This window comes from Gallus gallus, chromosome 2 (genome assembly GCF_016699485.2).
Source record: "Gallus gallus isolate bGalGal1 chromosome 2, bGalGal1.mat.broiler.GRCg7b, whole genome shotgun sequence".
NCBI lineage: Eukaryota > Metazoa > Chordata > Aves > Galliformes > Phasianidae > Gallus > Gallus gallus.
Window position 1 is genome coordinate 100,098,024 of NC_052533.1, and position 25,557 is coordinate 100,123,580.

At 36.6% G+C, this 25,557-nt stretch overlaps 1 protein-coding gene across 8 annotated transcripts in view; it reads left to right on the plus strand.

The window, feature by feature from the left end:
* DLGAP1 (DLG associated protein 1) overlaps positions 1-25,557 on the plus strand; it is a 391,290-nt gene that overhangs the window by 62,939 nt on the left and 302,794 nt on the right. For 7 of the 8 annotated variants that reach the window (XM_040695516.2, XM_015282557.4, XM_015282556.4 and 4 more), the window contains exon 2: positions 16,194-16,343. The exons of the other annotated variant lie outside the window; for it this stretch is intronic. The gene's annotated coding sequence lies outside the window, so the exon portion shown is untranslated. The remainder of the gene's footprint in view (positions 1-16,193; positions 16,344-25,557) is intronic. 8 annotated transcript variants of the gene reach the window in all.

Sequence of the window (25,557 nt, forward strand, 5' to 3'; positions counted from 1 at the left end):
ATATAAAATAGTATAATAGGCATTGTAATATTGTAGACCTAGCAGTGGTCCATGTGGTCCGTGTTGCTGATTATTTGTGTCTGGTAAAATATCAGTGCACAACTCAGAATAGTAAATATGAATAAATACAAATACCTAATACCAGTGTAGAAACTGGAGACGTGAAGGACCAGCGGCAATGTTATGCCCCACCTTGAGACAAGCTGCTGCCCAAACTATATACTTTCAGTAAGCAAGAGACTCCTTTGTTCATTAATTTTACATTGACTCTACATTGTATATATTATGTTTCATGGAAATATGATGGAGTTGGGGTACTAGAATTCAAGCATGCGTAGCCACATCTTTATCTATCAGCTCAGAATTGAACACACTTGAAGCTCCCGATTTTGAAATTAAACTTCTGTTAACACCTGTTAACACCTGTATCTACAGGTGCAATTGGATCTTGGAGGGCCTACACATCTTTTATTCATGTTCATCTTTTCTGGTGGCACTTACTATTAGGAGTAACTGTTTTACTTTTAAGCCTTTTCTGTTTGAATGGTGTGGAGGATGGAGAGCTGATACTGAAGTCTATGAACTGTCACCAATTTGCTTCATTAAAACTGACCTGATCAGCTGGCAAAACTAGGCTTACCACATAAATTAACTACTTATATCTAGTGTATGAAAGGTTAAAACACCCTTTTGTTTTTACCTCAGGTTTGCTGTAGGCAAGTCTTTTCACCTCTTGAGTTTTTCAATCTATTCTTGTTGTTTGTCTAAAGATTGTTGAACTCATGTAAGATGGAAAAGTTTGCAGTTGTTTAGGGCATAACACTGGAGTAAGTCATCCTCTTGGAGAGTTCTGAGCACTACTGCATAGTGCTCAGTCACCAACAGCAGTGGGAAATGACTGTCACTCTGCTGTTGTTGGAAAGTCTTTCTAGTTATTTAGTTGGGGACCTTTGCAGCCCGCTTTGGGTGGCACATACCCTAGCACTTTAGGAGAGGTCTGTGCCTCCTTTTTTAGGAGAGCTCAATACTAAGTGGCATGACAATGGAAGATCAAAGATATACAGCGTATCTGCAAAAGCTCATACTGCTCCAGATTTGCTAGTAATTTATTTGAATAATAAACATGAGTTTTTGTGCCTGTCGGTCTAACGTTGTAAATGAATATTAAATGTACTTTCAGATTTCAGAGACAATTTAATACTTTTTAAATACTTTTTAATATTGTTTAAAGTGATGACAGTTATTTTTTTTTAAAGTGACACTGCAAATCTAAAAGGTGAAGTAAAATTGAAAAGGTTGAAACTGATAAGAAATTGTGCTTCTTTTATGAAAATGCCACTCAACACTCAAGTGAATATGCGTGACTACTGTTTTACCAATAAAGATATATTATTATTTTAATTCCTGTGATGTAGCCAACCAGTCAAAATAGTATACCTGTCAATTTGCCCTTGGTGTCTCTAAAAGGTTCTTATTTAAGTTTTCTTACTCCTTAATAACTTAGTTCTACTTGGTTGAAGCTTTAAAGGGATGAAATTTCTCTGGCAAATAATAAGATCAAAGTTATCCTCGCTTGAGGTGTTGATATTTTCTTAATTGGAGCGGATTTTCTTTTCCCTCTTAGAAGTGTCACATAGAAAAAAAGCTATATTTTAATTTCTGTGGTTTTTTTTTTTTTCTTGTCCTCTGTTGTACTTTCTCACCCAGATGATCAATTGCAATCCTTATTTGTTTGCAAGGCTTTACATCTTGTGGTTTTGGAATGTGATATCATCTTTTTCTTTTCTAAGATCCTTCTGTCAAGAGACTCTAGAGAGGAAGCAGAGTCTCCTTTCTTTGAAGACTAGAAGTTGTGTTGTTGTGACTTTCCTTCGGAAAATGAAGTTTCTTCTACTTATGTATATTCAAATGGAGAATGTTGCTGGATAGTGTTATAGCATATTTTTCTGTTCCGTTTATTCTCACAAGTTAACTCATTCATGATTTATGTAAATCATAAGCCTAAAAATTAGCCTGTGACAGTGCTTTCTGTTCTGTTGGACTATTCTCTCTAAGGTTAAGTAATTATATCTGCTACTAATTTTTTTATATCCAAGGTATGATATCTTCCACAGGCAAAATGTGTATATTTGTTCTAAACTCATTTCAAATTGAAAATGTTATGGTTTTGATACACTTCGAGTACTTTGATTAAAAGAATCAGTGTACAGGGAGGTTTGCCCTCAATTGTTTCCTTGATTTAATGCAGATTTATGATTTTACCAAAGGCTGCTATGGTCAGGTAGTGACCTTTAAAACAGAGGGTAAGTGCTCCAAGAGATCCTTTGTGGTGTTGTAGAGATTCATGAAAATTTCTATATCTGAAGTCTGCTTCTCTAAAAGGAGAGCAAGAGCTCTCATTACTTTGTTGTTTGCTGAGAATGTATAATCTTAATGAGTCAGACTTTCATATAGTCTACAAAACAATTATGCTTCTTAGCTGAAATACTTAGGTCAAATGAAGTTTTAATTTACAAAATGTAAACGATAACTATTACGATCTTGTCAAATATACACTGCTAGAAATGATAATGAATCCTTACTCTCAATGCCTATCTATAGGATAGGGAAGAGACTATTTGTCTCTGTTCCAAAGTAATACACAGTATGTGTGTTTCCGATTGTATGGATGCTTTAGTTGCTCTGGAAGGAGAAAAAAATCCCATTTTATTTACTGTAGAGTTCACTGGGTGGATCTCTGTTGTGAAATTCATTACCTATGTGTCTGTCAGTGGAAATAAGGTAGCTGTTAAAAAATTGATGCATTTTGCTGATGTAGAAGAACTTGGCTTCTTTTTCTCTAAAAATACCCACATTATCACTTTATCTCTATTTTGGTGTAGGAGGAAGTCTCTGTTTGAACTGCAGTATTCTATACAGAACTGGCTTAGCCCTTTCAGGTTTATGTTCCTTGAGACAGAGTGCCCTTGAATGCATTGCTCAGTACATGATCTACAGGTGTAACACTATGTACAGAAATGAGATGTACTGGAACAGATTTATGAATCCAATATTTAAAATGTCCATGTATTTAAGATCAAGTTCCAGAAGAGCCTGGAATGTTGAAGTGGGACTCACCAGTGATGTTAGGGGCTTAAAACAGCAAAGAACACAACAAATAACTTTGATATTTTATCTAAAATCCATTAAGTATTCTTGTAGGTCATCTTTTCAGAGTATTTCCTTTTTAGATCCAGAAGATATTCATTAAGCATTTATATATTAGGATCTGCCAGGATCAAGGTTGGTACATAAAGCCACAGGAAAAAAAGGTGTTGTTAGAGCAGTGCAAATTTATAGAGGAAATAAATAAGCTTCCACCCCATCTTTCTTTGTAGTGCCTGATTTACTTCACTTTCCTTGTGACACAACCTTAAGGTCCTTTTTTCCCACTGACTTAAAGGAGGCATATATATATATATATGTATATATATATCCAGATATTATTAAAAAAAATACACCTCCTTCAATATTTATAATTGCATGAATTTCTGGACTCAGTGGATCGGTGACAGATGTCTAACTAATGAAATTCAGCCTTTTTTTTCATCTTCTGGCTTATGTTCCTAGATTTTGAAGCTACCCAGTTGTCCACACAGGTCACATTCTCAAAGAAGAAACTTATTATTTGCAGTTAAAAATTAAATTAAATCAGCAGTGTCTTTACTGACATGAGTAACTACTTACATGAGGCTTTGTTAAAGAGTTCTTGAAGAGGTTTGGTATGTTTAGAAAACAAAAGTAATAGTTAATTAAGTGCACAACATCAGGGATTGAGTCTACAATGTCAGTGTACAGTATAACAGTTGCACTGTTTTATAATCATAAATTACGGAAGAAAACTGAGGCCCAATTGTAATTTTTCTTGGACACATTACAATGTCTAATCTAATTTGGATAGGAAGAGAACCAAGGTTCTAGGTAGGCAGTTACCATTAATTCAGGCACAAGTTCACTAAGGATGTGAAGGGATGTTGGTTTTTATATTTATTGTTTGTTGGGCTTGGGGGGAAATTTTTTGTTTTTATGGACAGTTGGACAGTTCAAGTGGTTTGAGTAGCGGTACTGTATGAAAATGCTCTCCTCCATCTTCTGTGCCTGATATTGTACAAAGCAATATTCTAGCAGTGATTTCCCTAACAAAATAATAATGAAAGGAAAAAATAACTTTTTTGGGCAGAATTTTCAAAGGTAAAGTTTTCTTGGCAGAAAGTCTTCTTTTTTCTATTTTTAAAGAGATGATTAATGAAGATTATGAAAAGTTTCCAAATTTCTCCATCATAAAAGATCATTCATTCTTATTGTGTGTGTAAGCAGAATCAGGAAAAAGTGGAAGAGGCTTGGCTGCATTTTAGTACGGTTGTTTCAACACATTTGTTTTATTTGGTTTTAAAAGTTTCAGTAAAATTTACTGCTACTTAGCAATGAAGTTCATTTGTTGTTAGTTGGGTTTTTTGTTTGTTTTTGTTTACTTTTGTGGGGTTTTTTTCCTTTAAAATTTGAAGGTAGAGGAAACTTACATTCAGTCTCTAGTTATGTAAGCAAATGATATATGACCTTGTATTAAGTCTCCTGACTGCAAGATAATATTGTATTCAGGTATCACCTAGTATCGTAAAACAGATTTCTTAGGCAAAATCTATCTATCTATCTGTACGAATACTCTATGTATAATGCAACATGTATTTTGGAAGATAAATATTGTTCTCTAGTTGCACTGGAATTCTGCAGTGGTCATAGTTTCTCATCCTATTTTGCATTTTCTCTCATTACTTCAGATTTCTTTTAATTATAATTTGTTTTTGAAGACAAACATTTCTTGGGTGAATTACCATTGTGCACTGAATTACACAGAATATAGATTACAATTCTAAATACGTTAAGTCAGAAGTCAGAATTACTTAATGTCATTTATCTTCTTTTCTGATGTTTACCAAAAAACAAACAAACAAACAAAAAAAACCCCAAGCACTGGAAATAGGATTCCTTAGAAATGAGGTTGATGAAACTGGTGCTTTCTGTATTATACAGCTCAAAATAAACACACACACACACACACACACACACACACACACACACACACACACACACACACACACACACACAAAAAGAAACATCCAACTAGCTGTAAGAAAAGGATGACATTTAATTTAGAACTATTTGATTTTTTTTTAATGTATTTTAATAGCAGGTGAGAAGCTGTAGGAAGGTTCAATATTCCTTTTGATTATGTGTTAGAAATTTATTGTAGCCCACTACACTTGAGATTATGTGTTTTTTCAGAGAAATACTAGGAGTTTGCCAGGAATAGAATGAGCCTGAGATTGTCCCTCCCTTAATTCTGGGTCCATCATTGCACAGCTGGAACAGTGTCAGAAGGTCAAGACTAAGGAGTGACAGCTATGAGGACACATTTATCTAGGACACTTGCCATCATTCTTTCTGTTTACAGCTATGCATTAGGGAAGTTATAGTCATAGAGATAATGCTCTTCAGAATACTACTTCAATTAGGTTATGTTTTTTAAAGCAGCTGATTACATCACTAAAATCATATTTAGAAGACTTAAAGTACACAAGAAAGCAGAGAGCACTGTAAAGGATGCATTTATTTATAGTACAGAATAAAAATTTGCCAGAATTTGAACAGTTCTTCATGCCAATAGTTGAACAATTAAATGATACTGAAATAAACATATGTTACAAAAACAAACGAACAAACAAAAAAACCCACCACAACTCTTGTCATGTTTTTGCCCTGGAAATGAAGGTAGATTTTGAAAGCTGTGCAAACAAGATGTTACTTTCTTGTGCAGGTGATAAGCCTTTTTTAGGGCTACCACACAATCTTTGCATGTCAGTTTTCTGATAACTATTAAAATGCAACAAAGACATGGCTTAGGATTTCATGCTCAGTAAGTAGCAATGATGCAGCAGTAAATGTCAAAGACAATTAATGCTTCTTTCTGCCATCATACTGCTGTGAAGTAACAGTTTGCCAGATTGTATTTTTGTTTCTCAGAACCAAGCAAAGGTCTAATGCCTCAGGCTGTAATGCTTTTCCCAGCAGTCCCTTACTCTCACACAAGATGCGTGAAATTAAGCTGTCCTCAAACATCATCGTAATGAAGTTTTGAAATTCAAAACTTGCTTCTCATTTTAATCTCTTAGTTCAATGCCTAGACTGTTTCCACAAAAGAAACAAATACTCCAGCAAATACTAAGAGGATCCAGAGCCAAGTAGTTTGGGGTATTTGTGCAGGAATATGGATATTAGTTGCTGTTGTTACTGATAACTTCACTGCATTCTGAATTTGTTTTTAGCTGATTACACCTTTCAGATGGTTTTGCCTGCAGACTCTTTGGTGTTGTTGAGAAGGGCCTCCCCATGAGGTATGAAGGCTGTTCTGAAAATAACACCTCTTATTTTACCATGTTGGCCCATTAGGTCAGAGGTAGATACCGGTGGTATGGCAGTAGAGGTTGAACCTTCCCACCAATATTCCATTACATGTTGTTGCCGTGTGACAGATGGCAGCAGAGGGGCTGTCTGACAAAAAATGACATCTGACATGGAAGTGCATATGAAGCAAAGGGGTATAACTGAATTTCTCCATGCAGAAAAAATATCATCCATTGACACTTGCTGAATGTTTCTGGAGACCAAAGAGTGGCTGTGAGCACAGTGAGGCAGGAGATAGTGAATTTCAGCAGCACTAATGGTGACAGTGAATCACCTCTGCTGGTGCAGATTTTTATAAGCACAGCATGTAGGCTCTTGTTCATCACTGGCAAAAATGTATAGCTACTGGTGGTGACTGTACTGAAAAAAAAATAGTGTTCTGTAGCTGAGAATTTGTTCTATAGAACGACGTTATTGTGCTCTTTGTATCTGTTGTAGTTTCTGTGGAAATAAATGGGAGGCATTACTTTTTGGTGCAAACTACATAGATTTTTGTTGAGGAGATTAACACAGGGAGTATGAGAATTTGACCTCCATTTGATCACCATTTAGAAAAGATTTTTACTCTTGAAAAAACCTGTAAGTATAAACTGAGCAAAGCATGATCGGTGTTCTGAAGATTTTCCATAGAAATCTTTAGAATCTTTAGAATCTCAGATGTATTCTGAATCTTCTCAACTCTGCTAGTGATTTGATGCTTGATCTTAGCCAAACTATTAAATTTTTTCTGTTTCACTGCTTGTTGAAAGTTTGTTTTGTTTCAAACAAGGGACTTTGTTTGAAAGTCCCTTGTTGACTTTCAAAAACAGCACTAGTGTTAACAATACAACATTATCAAAATGATCATTTCATTCTTACGTGTCTACCAACAGTGTTATAAAGATGGTTTCCAAGAAAACTATGTGAAACAATTAAACCACTCTTAATGCCACGCGAAGTTGGGAAGATTCTGCAAGGGTACATGACTATGTGTGAAACTTTTGTCTTCCAGTCAGAAGAGATACAGCTTAGAAATCTTATTGAAGCCAGTTGATTGTAATTCACTGATAATATTGGTAATTCATGTCTATTTCTGTCTTTCAAGAAAATTTCACCTTGCTGACAGTAATTAAATAATTCAAGCTCTTTCATCTTCCAGTTGGCTTTTCAGCTCCCTCTTCTGTTTCATTCCTTATTTCATATGTTGAAACAACTTTAACTGAACATTTTTTCAGTCCTATGGTGCATAGGCATCAAAGGTTTCTCTCCTAAGGGCCTCTGGAAGTTAACAAGAGACAAATTCATGTATTTTATAAAGATCTGTCTACACATGAAATTTTATAAGATGCTCCAACATTCTCTTAAAAATTTTGAAGAGGCCTTCTCTTTAAGACGTTGCGTTTTCAGATCGTAAAATTTTCTATAGAACAGTGTCTCATGCTTTGGCAGATTGAGGAGAGTCATTCTTCCTTTACTCAGCAGTGCTCAACCCAAGATACTCACTGCAGAAAAGAGAATTATGAGTAATTACTTGCTATCATCTGCTGTGAGCAACTAGGGGAGCAGAGGAGAAAACATATTGGCTATGCCCCTCTATTTGTTAGAAGAACTGAGAGCACAGGGTGAATTTTCTGCAACAGTAAAAAATGGAAACACAATCTACTCATGCCAATTAGCTACAGTTGGCTTGTTAGGAATATGTAGAGTTCTAAACCTTTGCCTGTTGAAGGGAAACAGTGGGTTGCCTCTTACCTGAAACAGGTTGTAAATTGTTCATATTTATACAGTATCTTGTATAATTCTAGTGACTAGTGAGAATTTCAAGCATATTGAGATGAAAAATATGATTTTTAAAATATTTTGTCATATTTGTGAATATGCAACATCAGAAGAGATCTAGAACCAGTTCATACTAGTTTTAGAACAGAGTAGACACAGTTTACATGCGTCATCAATGCATGCATCAGTATGGATTAGGGGATGACCTTCTGGAGAGGAGCTTTGTAGTGGAGGACCTGAGTGTTCTGATGGATAACAGGTTGGCTGTGAGCAAGCAGTGTGGCCTTGTGTCCAAGAAGGTCAATAAAATCCTGGAGTTCATTAAAAAGAGTGTGGCCAGCAGGTCAAGGAGGGTGATCCTCCCACTCTACTCTGCACTGCTGAGGCCACATCTGAAGTGCAGAGTCCAATTCTGGGCTTCCCAGTTCAAAAAAGACACGGATCTCCTAGAAAGAGCTCAGTAGAGGGCAACAAAGATGATTAGGGTCCTAGAGCATCTTCCATATGAGGAAATGCTGATTTTGTGATTCATACTAAGCTAACATTACAGCATTTGTGGACTTGTTAGTGACTTCAAAATAGATCTTTCATATTTGCATTGTGAAAAGGGGACCATATGACAAGACAGAATGAAAAACAGAATGTGTGAGAGAAAGAAAGAAAGAATATTCTCTCAAATTCATATCTAATTTTTTTAAAAATCACATATCATTAAAAAGATAGTTTTGCTAAGCAACACGGAGTTGACATATTTCCTTACTAAATGTTAACTTTATCTAAATGCCATCAGAATCTACATTCTTTATTTAATGCTCGTGCAGATTCTCTTAATTGTACCAGAAAGCTCTATATAAATGGAGACATTCAGGCCATCCATCCACTCGAATCCTTTACTGAAGTGAGATTTGGTGTTAGGTGACAGATTTCCAGTACTCTATCTATTGAAACACTTCATAGCAGTACTGTAGTTGCGTGTGATTTTAAAGGAGATCAAATCAGAGAGTTTTTGATATTTATTAAAGATTGACTGAATGTAAGGAGCTTCTTTGTGGTTAGAGACTCTGCAATCTTTTTGTTTTGCTTTTAAAGTGAGATTGACATATTTTAGTTATAAGAGAACCCAAAGTTGTCAAAGCTAGGGGATTGAAAGCCAAATCTGTTAGGTCCTTCAGTTTGTACAAGTATTGTCTCTTTTCTACTTGTATCCGTCCTGAAGCTTGGGTCACTATGAATGTTAGGCATACATCTCAGTTTGTAGTTAGGTTTGTGGGTTTTTGATTTGTTGGTCTTTTTTCTAAAATATGGTTCACTGTATTGGTATGATTTAAATATATTGTGGGACTTAATAAGATAGTAACATCCATTTTCTCCATGTGGGAGTGTGAATTAATGGTTAAAGACAATGAGCCACAATTCCCTAGTTCTATTCTGGGCTCTGTGCTGACTCACTGCATAATTTTACTGAAGTCATTTAAATTCAGGTGAAATGGGCCCCTGTGAAGCTGATGAGATAATATCTGTTTCAGTCTTTCATACTCAGTGGATTTTTCTATACAGCTCTGCCCTTCAGTCATCAATGTAAATTTATCAATATGTTAATATGTTGTTGCATAGCATCCTTGTAAAGTTTAATTAAATTGCTTTTTTAATTTTTATATTATTTATTGAAAGGTGGTTTTGTTTTGGTTTTAGTTTGTTTTATTTTTCCCTAACAGAAGCAGACAGAAAAAACATTTTTTATATTGTGGAAACATTTTTTTCTAAAATTTTACTCTCCTACATCCAGATAAAATAACCTTTCAAAACCCATAAGCACCCATAGTTAATTGCCCTTTAGTAGAGTTGATACCTGGAGGTATCACTGACCCTTGCACAGATTTCTTGAAAACTAGACGATGCTTAGTGATACTTGAATCTCAAATAATGCCACTGAACATTTTGTTCTCTGCTGTAAGGAGTACCTCTGTCATTTTCGTGTGAAAAATCAAGAGGTCATTACTTCCTTTTTCATACGTAGATAGAGTGAAAATCAAAACACTGATCAGGTCTGCCAAATGAATTTGTCTTTCAGAAAGCTATAGAATCATCTGAGTTTGAAGGGATGCTTAAAGGCCATCTAGTCCAACTCCCCTGCAATGAACAGGGACACCTACAGCTACATCAGATTGCTCAGAGCTTGATCCAGGCTGACCTTGAACATCTTCAAGGACAGGGAATCCACCACCTTGGGACAACTTGTTCCACTGCCTCACCACCCTTCACAGTGAAGCTTAACACAGGACAAAGCTTTATTTTCTTTCTATTTCCCTATGGGAACTGTACCCTGTATTTCTGTGTTCTGCCTGTTTGCTTGTTATCTGTGGGATTTTTTCAGCAAATATTAGACTTGGTCAAGTTAGCATTCAAAATTCAGAGTTGGAGTTGTTCACAATTCATGTATCTCCAGTATCTTGGAAGTTACTCTAGTCTTTTTGATAGAAATGTTGGATAGCCTACAAGTTCTTCACATCCATATAGTTCTTCAACTTACAATCCACAGCTCACTGAGGAGGATAAGAAAGTGTGGCTCAGAGTGACTTCACATGTGTACACATCCCAGTAGTGTGAATGGCAGTACCAAGTGGTGGTGATTCATTCCCTCAGCTCCAAAATTGCCAGCGTTCAGAGGAAAAGGATTACTTTTAAACAAACAAACAAAAAAAAGCTTTACCCAACAGAGTACAGACATTATAGAGTAATTAATCAGGAAAGTCATTCTGAAAGTAGATTTAACTGCAGGATTTCTTGTAGAGGGAAACTAGAATTACAGTAGGAATCTATTGAGGACTGAAAGTTGTGGATAGAATTGCATATTTTAAGGGCTCCTCAAATTACACCTGAGGAAAGGTTCACTCTGGGGATGTTAATGAAATGGTTCCTGTTTGTGTGATTCAGTGTTTTCTTTGGATAATATCTCTCCAGTAAGGTAATTGCAGTTGGCTGTGAAGCAGGAACGCAACTAGTTTAATTTGCTCTGTTTTCCACTTCAGTACCACCTCAGGCTGTTTCTTGGCTTCCCTTACGAGATTTAGCAAAGTCAGCCTCATTATTAGTGATAAGGGAGACCTCAAAGTAAAACGCAGATATGGCAGGTAACTATACTAGTGACTTTTGGCTGTTAGTAGCCCTTTGGAATCATTGCTGATCCATGGGTAAGATGGGAATTAAAGACTTTATAGTACTGGAACAGCTTTTGTCTTTCTGAAACATGAAAGCTAAGCTGCTGTTCTCTTATGGCTATTGTAAAGCAACTCTGGTGATTTGAAACTCCATGGCCCAGCTTCACTTTTTTTTTTTTTTTTTAAGTGTCTGAAGCAGATAAAATTCATACCTTTTCTGCTGGTGATTACGTTGTCTTCAGCTGAACCACAGTAATTTTGCACAGACTCAAATGATAGTTTGAAAAGGACTTCTGGACCGCAAGGCCAACTTCAAAGCTAGATCAGATAACTCACAGCTGTGTCCCATCAACTTTTGAATTGCTCCAAAAGGGGAGCTCTGTAGCTCCCTCCAGCCACTACTACAATGAAGGAAGGAAGGATTTTCAGTTGCTCTGTTTCAATAGAACAAAGTTGTTTCCCTTTACATCAGATAAGTTATAATTTGATTCTACTTCCAGGCAAATGAAGTAATATGTAGGTAATATGGCTTTGGTGACCTACAGAAGTTTTAGGGAGTTCAGATAGTTGCCATTTGTCTCTGCAGAGATTTTCAGAGGTCCAGAACATTAGTGGAGCCAGCTAAGAATTTTGTTTAGTGGAACCCTGTTATTGTTGGGTCTTCACTTCAAATCTTCGACTCCCAGTGTGGGAGAGGTAATGATGTTTTTATACTAGAAAACAGTTCTTTATTCTGATAAGAATTACAATAGAATAAGGACACGCAGAAATAACAGAAATTCTGAAACTAATTCTTGGAAGCACAGATGCCTTGGAAGTGCAGCTAAAATTTTAGAAATGAATGCTTGGAAAAGACACCCTAAAACTCATCAGTATTTAACACAGCTTGTGACACTGCAGATTTTGATATGTTTTTGGTAGTTCTTGTAAGGCATGAGGTTTTACCATTTTTAGAATATGCAATTTCAAGTAGTCTTTCCAACGCACACATCTGTGTTAAATTGGAGATTTAATCATAAAAATGTCTTAACCTACAAGCTTGATAATATATATGCAGCAAGAAAAGATTTAAAAGGTATGTTTTAATGATTTCAACACCAAATTTTCATTTTTCTGATTTCCTGATCAAAATATTACTACCATGCTCTTTTACCTTTGAAGTGCCTCATTCAGAATAACTGTTCAAAATGTGTTCCAGCTTTTCACTCAGGTTACTGAGGCTAAGGACTACTTCTCCATTTTGTGTTCCCTCCCTTCTGTTGTTATGAACAATGCTTGCAATATATTCTGCTGACTGGGAGATATCCATACATAAGATTTCAGTAATCTCACTGTAATCTGCTCCATTTATGTGGACTCACCAACTAGATGTAGTCTGAAAGGAGTTAAGTGCTGAGGAATTCCTTCTGGAATCAAGTGCTGTGCAACCACACTGTTAAATCTGAATTTGTTATTCATTTCCTTATTTTTAGTGAGTCTCCTTCCTGAGAGTTTTCAGTATATTCCCCCTCCATAAATAATGATTGATTGAATTAACTTACTGCATACAGGAGAGAGAGATGGGAACACCTTCCCAACCTTCCCGCTGGGGCCCTTTATGCCTCTAAATGTGCAGAAAGGAAACTAGCTTTAGTCATCAGAAAACATACTAATGCCCAGTTGTATAAAGGGAAAAACAGCCTAAATCTATCTCAGTGCTTGCAGCAGCTGAGTTAGCTGAAAACTCATTAGTGCACATTAATTGTGACCCACCTTACAGGATTAACTAGTAATTTGGTCTGATGTTTGTGGTGTTTCTTGCTCATAGTGGGAGGAAAAAAAAGTGAAATTTCATTTGATTTGCTGAAGTTTTATTCTTGATGTTTTCAAATTAATTTTGTTGTTACCCTTCTGGGCAATTTGATATGTAGAGAGAGGTAGACAGAAAGCTAAAACGTTTATGGTTGCTCCAGTTCTTTCAATATGGAAGTTATTTAGCACTTCTTTCAAAAAGTACATTTGTGAATACTACTGGTTTGCTGTATTTTCTATTAAAATTATCCAGTTCTTTAACACTGGTGACATTGAACATCTGATCAGAACGCATGGGCCTTAGTGCTATTCAGATGCCCTTCAACTGGGAAATCGAAATGTACACTTTGTTGCTTCCTATGAAAATGTTTTGGTTTCGAGAAAGGGGACGCTTATATTTCTGTGAGACCACTTCATCACTTACTGTTTTTTTTATAATAATGTTTAAAAAAAAAAAATCAGGTTTATTCACACAAAAAAATCGTGTTCAGAATGTCCAGATATAATAATACCAATCTTCAAAGTGAAGTCCACCGATGGTGGAAGACAGTGTGGATTTGCTGAGAGATGGATTATCTCAGCCATTCAGTTCATATTTAAGATGAATGAGCATATTCATTACTTTCATTCTTACGTATTTGCAAATAGGCAGATACAGCCTGGCATGTTAAGTGGAGATAAACAACTGAGAACCTCCATTATTATTATTATTATTATTATTTTAATAAACTGGGGGAAGAGAAACAGAGTTTTCTCAAGGTGGAGAAGAGTTTTTTGTTTGTCTTTTTTTCCATGAAAAGCTGATACTTATAACATTTCCCATTTGTTTATCCTTTTCTGGGGCAAAGAGGAGAATTAGAAGAGTCTCCTAATCGAGGCTTTCTCTCATATTCTCAAATGAACGTTTTAGAGAAGAGAAGGCTACAGGGAGACCTCATTGTGGCCTTCCAGTACTTGATGGGAGCATATAAACAGGAAGGGGAACAGCTGTTTATGAGGTGGATAGTGATAGGACAAGGGGGTATGGTTTTAAACTGAAACGGGAGGTTTAGGTTAGATATTAGGAGGAAGTTTTTCACACAGAGTGTGGTGACACGCTGGAACAGGTTGCCCAAGGAGGATGTGGGTGCCCCATCCCTGCAGGCATTCAAGGCCAGGCTGGATGTGGCTCTGGGCAGCCTGGTCAGATGTGGCTCTGGCCCGCCTAGTTGTTGGCAACCCTGCACATAGCAGGGGGGTTTAAACTAGATGATCATTGTGGTCCTTATCAACCCAGGCCATTCTATGATTCATTCTATGAACATAAATTTGTTCTGTTTCCCCAGTCTCTTAAAATGATGTTTTATTAAGTTCCCATTCAGAATTATGTTATTTCATACTTATTTCTTCTTTCCTCTCTCCCATTATTCCAGTGAGTATTAACAGTTTCTAAAAATTTGACAAGAATCTTAAATGTTTAAGCTGCACATTTGTTCTAATGCATGTTGAATATGACAACAGAAAAGCAAAGAGAAATAACATAAAGCCAATCAATCATTGAAATGCGAATGAAGGAAATGTTTATCCACTGTTACTGTTGAGCATGATATTAAATAGAGGATATGAATTTTATTTGTTGTGTCACTTTAAACAAGCAGTTATCACAGAGACACCTATTTTCATATGCAACTTCAGTTAACCAAATGTTTTGCAGTACTTGCTCGCTTTAGAAAGCAGAGCAGCTGATGAGTCATAGTTATCTATTTCCCTGTTATTTTCAGTTCCAATTCTGTCTTATTTTGCTGTGTGTATTGAAATCTGCATAGTGGCCCCTCCACTGATTTCATCCAATTCTGTCCATATTCAACAACTTAGTTTTTCCTTTTCTTTCAGAATATTTTTAGAGTGAGAGGTTATGCAAATATTAATTGCAAATCCAAAGACCAATGTCTTCTCACTTTACTCTGACATCCCAAGTATTGTTCATAAAACTTAAGGTCCTCATGACTGTACATGCCCTCTCTAATCTTTAAGTTCATTCTTTCTTACCAGTACTATGCTTAAATAGAAGTGCTTTTATAGCAAGTTGCTTGTTGCAAAAGGCTTGCATTGGAGATCACAGAATCATAGAATCGCTAAGATTGGAAAAGACCCACAGGATCATCCAGTCCAACCATTCGTTCGCCCTTCACCAATGGTTCTCACTAAACCATGTCCCTCAACACAACATCCAAATGCTCTTTGAACACCACCAGGCTTAGTGACTCCACCACCTCTCTGGGCAGCCCATTCCAGTGCCTGACCAATCTTTCAGAGAAGTAGTATTTCCTAACGCCCAACCTGCATCTTCCCTGGCACAGCTTGAAGCCCTTCCCTCTAGTCCTATCACTAGTCACACGAGAGAAGATGCTGACCCCCAGCTCACTACAACATCCTTTCAGGTAGTTATAGAGAGCAATAATGTCTCCCCTTATTGATGTTGAGATGTTTGACCAGGTCTGTTTCCAAAGAAATTTGGGAAATTTTTAGAAACCTAAAAGCTATGTTTAGCATATTCTGCTTCTCTCATGACCTCTCTTCCAATACCAGCAGCCAAAGTGGGTGGATGCCCATGTTCTGGCAGCTGTCCGCTCTAGTGTGGTCCTGGAAATCTGTGACCATCTCTGTGGCCCCATAAGCAGAACTGGTTGTTATTTGGCAGTATGCTCCTGAAAATGCCATGCATAGTAGAAGCACTTACTCAGGGATGACAGATTCTTATTTCAGTGAATGAATGAACAATTTGTATGATTAGTTTTCACCCACTTTGCTGAGTATTCTGGAATATATTCATTCCTTTTAGAGAAATAGTTTCAGATTACAGATGTATATACATTTGTTAAAGGGGGAGAGCTAAGTAGGGGGCAATAGTTTAAAATGAGATTTCATCAGTCAGATCTTTCTCCCTTTCAACTAACTTTATATTTATTTGTGTTATTTATTTTGTTTTGTTTTTCTCCTTGGCAGCCAAAGTTCATAAAACATCACGAGGGTCATATTGTTCAGGATTTCAAAGAGCCATCGTTTACCTTTGTGGATACAAGCAAACAGACAATGGTGTCCCGACCATCTGCTCAAGCTGCTTGAGAACAATCTTCTGTGCAAATGGCATGAAAGGTAATTTAACCTCAGAAGGTGCCCACAGAGCTTCAGTTCTGTTTATCATTGTTTCTTTGCCAGTCTAAAAATAAATCATGCTGAACAAAAAAAAACCCTCTTTTTCCAATTTAAAGAGCAGATAATCAGAGGAGCTAATTTCAGCTAATTTCAACTAACAAGGGGCTGTTTTTCCCTTCTAGTATTTTTCTAAGTAGCAAAAAGCTTTTCTGGGATAAATGGTAGCTGTCTTATAATTGTCTTTGTTTGCTGTAGGAGGCTGTTGTCTTTCAGAGTACAAAATAGGATATAGTCATAGAGTGGTATTTAGTGCTTGGTGATGTACGCTTTTAACATTTCAAATGCAATTCTGTCTTGACCCCTTTGTTAATTTGCTTTGCCAGCTGATGCCTTTTTCATTAGAAATGCACCTTTGCTACTATATTTTTCTTATAAATTGTTATATTTTTATCTATTTTTTATTAAACAGCTAAGAAACTGAAAAAGAAGTTCCATTCTAAATCAAAATGGAAACTTCAGCTTTAACCTCTATTATCTTCTGCCATCTACTGTGCTAATTTCTTCAGTTCCAACCACTACAAATAAAGCAATTTCTGTCTCCTTCATGCTCCCTTAGTCTTTATGCTCCATTCCTCCCACATCATTGCAGGTCAAACAAATCCAAATTTTGAGAATGTCCTTTTGCTAAGGTCCAGGGTCAGACCAGACATTGTAGCACATGTTCTCTGGGAAGCTGTGGCAGTGCAGACATGATACGTGCCTGACTGAGAGGAGGAACAGAAAATGTATTTTCCTATCTGTTTTCAGATAGCATGTTTTGAGAGAACATATGAATATCAGCAGCAGAAGATAAACATAATTTGTATTCAACAAATGAAAATGTATTGAAGTGCCAATGGAGATAGCGTGTGATGGGAAAGAAGTTTTGTTGCTGAATTAGCTATATTGGTTTAGTTAACCTAATAAGGCATATTTTATTGCCATCAGTGCACTCTGGACATAAAACAGAGGGAACAAGTTTTCACATTAATCTGTGAGAGAGTGTTCTGTCTTTACGTTGATGTATATTTTGCTCTAGTTTAATACCATACACCTGATTCATGTTTTTCTTGGACGTTTTCACTTAGATTTTTTTAAAGGAGAAGAGGTGGAACATGACAGATTTGAGAACGTTTTATATAGCTTTCAACAAGAAGCAATTTATAGCAACTTGAAGTTATATAACTTCTAACTCCACTTTTTCATGGCATGATTTAGATATTCTGGTGCTTTCACAATAATTCAAAGGAATATGCAATCAGTCAATCTATCTTATCTATTTTAAGCATTTTCAAGGAACCATTGCTGTACTTTTTAGTTCTAAATCTGAATAAAAGTGTCGGTTTGCTATAAACATGCATTTTCCAAGATATCAGAAAGGAAAAGGTTTTCATTTGTTTATGAAGACTTGATCAAATAAAGGGATCCCACAGCACTGTTAATTGTATAGGGTATACAAACAGCATTAATTTGTGCAGGTAGATTAGGACAAACCACAGATTTCATGAGATGATGGGTTTAGTTTCCATCAGTAAACTTGCTTGAGATAAATAATACCCCAGAATTATCTGAAAGATAATATAAGACAATTATAGGACAAATTAATACAACGAAGTTTTTCATGAAGAAATATCTAGGATAATCTAGGAGGGCATCTAGAAATTCATCTGGATGCTTTCAAAATGATGTTTGAATATTATGAAATAGTTTATTCAAATAATTTTGTGATATTGTTTAAATTAATCATTTGGCTTTTAGAGTCAAGTGAATAATTAATGAACTTCTCATTTCATGAGCTGTAATTATCTGCTGTCATCTGCCATGATCTCAAGCTGTGGCTGGCTTTCTCTTTGCAGTGAGTGCAAGCAGCTGTAGGCGTCTAAATATGTGTTAGGTGTTTAAATGCTAATGTGTAATCAATGGACTGTAGGCCTCTGTCATAGTTAAACCAAAAGAATGATAGAAAAAGCAAAATCTTCTAGGTCAAAATCACCAATACCTTTGTATGCAGCAAGTACCACATGAAATGCTGCAGGGTATGTGAGACATCCTCTTGGAACAGATGCATATGACAGAGGGCCTGTAGGAGACCTACATCCTACATGAAGTGATACTAGGAGGCCAGAATAAATGCAGGGTATCTCAGAGGATAGCTGAAATGGGCCATATGTGGCAGATATAAGTGTCTTGCTTGTAGATGACAAACTTTGGATGTGTTAATCTAAAAGGTAAACTCAATCACGTGTAATTGTTAATTTATCATATTTTCTGCAAACAGCTGCACTGACAGGATAATCACCTAAAGAATTAGAATATGGAAAGTTACCCAGGTTTTGTCTTGTTTGGGTACTGTGGTCCTTTGAGGAACATGATGTTACTGTGATCTTACCAAAGAGCAGCTTTCAAGGGCAGGCTCCCCATCAGGAAGTTTCAGTTCTGAGAGTGTTAGGGACAGAACTGCATATCTGCCTTGTCTATTGCTTGTGATCAGGAGCAAGATCAACAAAAGCAGGTAAGTGTCTATGCAAGGGTGCTGGAAACTCATCAGGACTGCTGATGATACCAAATTGAGGGAATCAGTCAATACGCTCAAGTGCAGGGCTGCTGTCCAAAAGGGCCTAGACGGGAGGGAGGAGTGGACTGACAGGAGCCTTGTGAAATTCAGTAAGAGGCAAAAGTGAAGTCCTACACATGGGGAGAAGAAGCCCCTGGCAGCAAGACAGACTGAAGATTTGCATTATAAAATATACAGCAAGCATATTAAGAGAAGATATCTTCATTATGCACAAATGCGCACAGTCTTGCTCTCCAACCCTCCCCACCCCAGTACAGGAAAGAAATTAATAAACTGTAGCATGTTAAGCACAGGGCCACTAGGTTAGTAAGGACAGTAGCATTGTTCTGAGGAAGAGAGGTTGAGGGACATTGACTGATGCAGACTGGAGGCAAGGTGTCTTTGGGGGTACGCTAAAGCAGCCCCTGATACTGGCAAGGAGGTTACAGAACCACAGTGGTACATGGTGGGGAGACAAGAGATAACAGAATCATAGAATCAAAGCATGGCTTGGGTTGGAAGGGACCTTAGAGATCATCCAGCTCCAACTCCCTTCTGTGGATAAGGTTGACATTCACTAAATAAGGCTGCTCAGGGCCCCATCCAACCTGGCCTTGAACACCTCCAGGGATGGGGCATCCAGAGCTTCTCTGGACAACCTGTGCTACTAACTCACTACCTTCTGAGTAAAGAATTTCTTTCTAAAATCTAACCTAAACTTCACCTCCTCTATTTTAAAATCATCCCTACTTGTCTTATCGCTATCAGACCATAAAGCTGGCCCCCTACTGCTTGTAAGCTCCCTTCAAGTACTGGAAGGCCACCATGAGGTCACCCTGGAGCCTTCTCTTATCCAAGCTAAACAAGCTCAACTCCTTCAACCTTTATTCATAAGAGAGGTGTGCTTCAGCCCTCTGAGCATCTTCATGGCCCTCCTCCAGACGCTCTCCAACAGCTCCATGTCCTTCTTGTGCTGGAGACCCCAGATGAAACCTTACAAGGGCAGAGCAGAGGGGAACAATAACAAGAAGACTGGCTATAAGAAGACTGGTTTTCATCCTTGCCCAGTGATGCATTGCATTCCCCAAAGATGCCGTGCTAGCTCCCTTCTCTGAAGTGCTCAAGACCCAGCTGGAGCACCTGTTCAAGAATCTAAGCAACCAAGTCTGATTTCACAGCTGACCCTCCTTGGAGCTGGAAACTTGGACTAGAGACCGCACAATTTCCCTTCCTACTTGAATTTTCATGTAATCTTAAGATGCATTATTTCAGGATGTGAAGTGACAAATTTCTTTCTTTAAGTCTGATTAGACAAAGAGAGAACATTTTCCCTTTAACTGTAGGTATAAGGACAGAGCCTTTCCTTTTCTTATAGGAAAAATGTCACCACAGAGTTAATTGTATTAATCCTATTATAATGCAAAATAAATAAATAAATGAAAGGGATTAGAAATTAAAGTGATTTCTGAAACCTTGTTACAATCAGTATTAAAAAACTGTGAAAGTTTACTGAAGGCACAGAAAAAGAAAATGCTACAGGATTTAGGCTTTGGGTTTTTTATTACGCTTATTTGCTGTGAAAATTTGGGAATATTTTTGTATCTACTTTTCTTGTAAATGAAACAAGGCAAGCACGCTACTAGGAGGAATAAAATGTTTGTTTGATTTACAACTAGAAATATAAATTTCTTAAAAGTTAGAAAAGCCCATGAAAAAGAAAATTCATGTTATTCTAGGATATTTTTTCTAGTCTTTCTCCATCACAAAGAAGTGAAAACTTCTCTGTGCCTTTAATGAAACACTGAAATAGATTTTCTTACCTGCTAATTAAAGCTATGCTTTATTTCTTTAATCACACAGCATGTATTATAGATAACCCAGCATAGACTGCTAGCTATGCTTATGCAAAAATAAACACTTAGTTCTGAAAAATGATAGATTTGAATAGGGTGAGAGTGAGCTGCTTTATGAAAGAAAATACACTGAATTACTATTCTTTTTGTGACTGGTATTAAATAGTAGGTAAAAATAAAAAGGAATGTATAAAATAGCAATTACACTAACTTTTGAAGAGAAGAAAGGCTATTTCAAAACTGTTTAAAACAATACATAGGGACACTGTGTTATAGTAATGTTGCAGCTGAAGCTATGATGCCTAGATAAGGTATTCTCCTTATCAGAACAGTATTGTGATTGCATATTTTTGAATTCTTAATTAAAAAATAGATGTTTGTAAGAAGTAACAATAATGTTGCTAGTATTTGCATTCTATTTATTAGACAAAATATCTTAAATTTTTTATACTATAATTTGTTCTATAGTACTAGATGCTGAAGGTGTATTTTGTACCTTCTTAGCTGCACAACAGAGTTATTTTTAGATGACACGTGGGAAAATGTGGCTGCTGGTTTTTGACCTCTTGGTTGGAAATAATATAGTAAAGCTTGTAAACTTGTATTAGTATTATTAATTTAGTTAATTAGTGCTTTTATAGTTCAGTCAGCCTCAGAGTTCTCTTTTGCATCTCTCTGAATCATGGTCAGTGGTTTCCAATATACATTATTAGCTTTTGTAGTAAAAAAAAAGTTGGAGCTTTCCTAGTAAAGCTTTACAGGTAAACCTCACAGTCAGAAAACGACATGTTTTCACACTTGTTTAGAAGTAAGACACAAGTCTTTACAGCGTTCACCTGCAAACTCTCACGTTGAAGTGGGCATGAGATCCTTTACTTCAACACCTATATATTTGACAGATGTTAATTTTTTTGGGGGGAAAGGAGTTTTTTTTATATACTTTTGGCATTCTTCCATTTCGGCACTTAAAATCAAGTCATTAAATATTTCTAATGGCTCTAAATAGAAAAAAATTAGGTCAGCAAAACTGGTACATCATGTCTTTAGAAGTGATCATGTCTTGAAAGACACTGAAACTTCTGAGGTTTACTCCAGCTGTATATGAAAAGAAGAGATTTGGACTTAACATTTTTTTCTGAATCAGTCATCAGTGCATAACACAATAGAATAAGAAAAAGTAATGTACATGACAAAGCGTTGAAATTATAGTCAATGGTATTTTTAATGTTGAAATAAAATTTGTTCTACAACAAATACCTTATCACAAGAAGAATCATAGAGGAATGATATATGTATGGGAGTGTACAAGGGAGAAGAACAAAGGATTTTAGGGCATTATGAAATAACTAGGTTGATGTCAGATAAGGCTGATATAATTGAAAGTTACAATATGCTAATGAAGTTTAGAAATCTTGAATTAAATTATTTAGTGATTGTACCATTCTACTGTAATATTATCTGTTTCATAACCTGTACTTGTTGCAAATGAAGCAGCCATTTTTTATGCAGTTTTAGTGCAGTGGTTAACCACCAAATGCTAATATAGATTAATCCTCTTTTTATATTATGGAATGGTGGGCAAAAAACTGAATGTGAGACAGCAATGTGTACTTGGAAAGTGAAATGAAAACGTTTCTTGGGCTGCATCAAAAGAAGTGTAGCTGGCTGATCAAGGGAAGTGATTGTCCCCTTCTGTTCTGCTCTCATGAGATCCCACCTGGAGCACTGAATTTGGCTCTGAGGCACCCAGCAAAAGAAGAGCATTGACTTGTTGAGGAGAGACCAGAGGAATACTGTAAAAATGACTAGAGGGCTGGACCAACTCCTCTTAGGTTAAGAGAATCGGGAATCCTCTCATAGAGAGAAGGATCCAGGGAGACCTTACAGCCTAGGGGCCTGCAGGAAAGATGGGGAGAATAATTATTTCTCAAGGAGTGTGGTGAAAGCATGAAAATGAAAGATGGTAGATTTAGCTTAGATCTTAGAATTTTTTTATTTTTTTATTTTATTTTATTTTTATTCAGGGGGTGGCAAGGCACTGGAACAGCTTGCCAAGAGAAGTTATGGATGTTCCATCCCTGGAAGCATTTGAAGCCAGGTTGGATGGGTCTGCGGGTAACCTTGTCTAATGGAAAGTGTCCCTGTCAGTGACAGGGGGCTTGATATGATTTCATCTTCAAGGTTCTTTCCAATTCCTTTCTTTCCATGAATAGGAATTAATGGATGATGATATATCATGATGTGTGTTATTTGAGCTCATTCAGTCAAAAGGGATGAAGTATATGGCTTATTAAAGAGAGTAACAGTCAATAGTCTTTTTATGTGTGGTGGTGTTTATTTTCCCCTACAGTGTAAATATGCAACATAATTACTTCTGAAAGGCATCTCAGAAAAATAGCAGTCTGCATATATGTTTAATTGGGGTTTTTGTTGTATGGGTTAGCTTGTTTGGGTGGTTTCTTCAGAAAAATAGTATGCAGCATTAGGAGTACCACCTAACCAGGCTTCAGCATTCTACTACCAAGGAAAAATGCTGTTGAGCTGAAACAGAGGTAGGCTTTTCCTTCGCCTTTTTTCATGTTCAGTGCTTATACTAACTCATAAAGCTGATTGTGAATGATGTCATTTAGAAAGAAAGTCAGACATACTTGTTTCTTCAAATGGGAGTTATTTTTTTCTTAAAACGGGGCAATGCTTTTCTCTCAAATGAGTTGTTCTGAATTGGAAGCTGGTTTTAAAAGTCAACTAGATTTCAGAACAAGTGAGAACAGTGACAGTATATCTCCTTTTTTTCCTCATATTATCATCAAAAATATTTGAAATGTTTTAGCATTTTCATTTAACATGTTCAATATAAGTCACTGTCTGGAAATTACATTTTTATAGTTGCATAGACTGTTGACTATTTGTTTCAGGTGTGAATTCAGTATTTATGAAATAGTCACAATAAAGGTGAGGCAAACTATTGTAGCTACTGACAAATCACAGTAGAGTAAGACTCTCATCCGAGCCTGTGCACACATGTAAGTCATATCATAAAATGCACAAGTTAAAATAATAAAAATCTAATATTGTTCGGGAATTCTGATCTGTTAAAGGAACTTAATAAACATTCCAAGGCTTATTAAGCACACTTCCCGGTTCTTGTGTTCAGTTTCTTTAGTTTAATACATAGTTAAAGTCAATCCAGTTTGTTCAGTCACCTACATTAATGAACATAATGTACCTAGGTATGTGAGTATTGTAACTAAAAGTAGTATAATGAGCTAATAATAATTGGAAGTAAACTAACAGCACTGTGTTATGCTTAGTAATATTTGAGTAGACTTTTTCTCCCTTTTATTCATACAAATAAACTCTTTTTCTTTTCTGACTGACTTCACATAGAGACTTACCTCATTTAACAAATGACAGGCTGAGAGAGTTGGAGCTTTTCATCCTGGAGAAGAGAAGACTCTAAGGAGACTTTATTGTGGCCTCCCAGTATCTGAAGGGGGCTTACAGGAAAGCTGGGGAGGGACTTTTTACAAGGGCACGTAATGACAGTACGAGGGGAAATGGCTTTAAGCTGGAAGAAGGTAGGTTTAGACTAGGTATCAGGAAGAATTCTTTACTGTGAGAGTGGTGAGATGCTGGAACAGGTTGCCCAGTGAGGCTGTGGATGCCCCATCCCTGGAAGCATTCAAGGCCAGGCTGGATGGGGCTGTGACCAACCTGATCTAGAGGGAGGTGTCCCTGCCTATAGCAGGGAAGAGGGGCATGCCTAACTATACTGAAATCACTAGCATACAGAGAATATCTAGACAGAGAAGCATATTGGAATTTAATAGTTTGGTGTTGGTGGTGGTTGTTTTTTCTTTTTGTTTTTTTTGTTTTTCAGTAATCATCACAAGAACTCCTGTGACAGGTAGGCTAGAAAATCAGATCTGCCTCTCTTCAAAATGCATTGAAACTCATTCTCTCCCCACCAAAATGTGTCACATGAAGAAAAATGACTTTCCAGTTATCTTTTTGATCAGATTTTTGATCAGAAAATGCCTAGTAACTGAAATGTTCTGAGTAGTTCTATTCTTCATGCGATAAGTACACAATGTTGGCAAACCTTTGCTTTGTCTTTATGTCTTCAGTGCTCACTTAATCATATGCAGTGGTTTTATGTATTTTATTTGACACTGGATTTGTTTCAGAAATGTAGATGATAACATCAGAATTACAAACAATTTGTAGTTCATTTACAGTTATGTCTTAGTTTCATCTAGGACAGAATTGTTTTCTTCAGTGTCTGGTATGATGTTATGTTTTGGTTTAGGAGAAAAACAATGCTGCTAACACACCAGTGCTTATTGTTGCTGCTAAGCAGTGTTGTTTGGAGCCAAGGCCTTTGGCAGTGAAGGGCCCAAGTTGTTGGGAGGGAATGGAATTGGGACAGCTGACTTGAACTGGACAAAGGGATATCCCATACCATATGACATCATGTGGGAGGAGTTTTGAAGGGACTGGGAGTTCATCTGGCTCTCTTCTGTTGGCAGGCCTAACTGGTCACTGGGGGGTGGTTAGCAATTAAAAAATCTGATAGTGGAATATAATTTAATGGAATTCTTAAAATTTGAAATGTTTAAAAATGCTTGGACAGTTTAAAACATCAACAACAACAAGCTGTGTAATCTGAGAATGCAGACCTGAATCCTTTACAGTAGCTGAGATAATGAGTTTAGATAAGACTGTCCTCTTAAACAGTTTATATCCTGGATTTTAGACGTATGAAAGG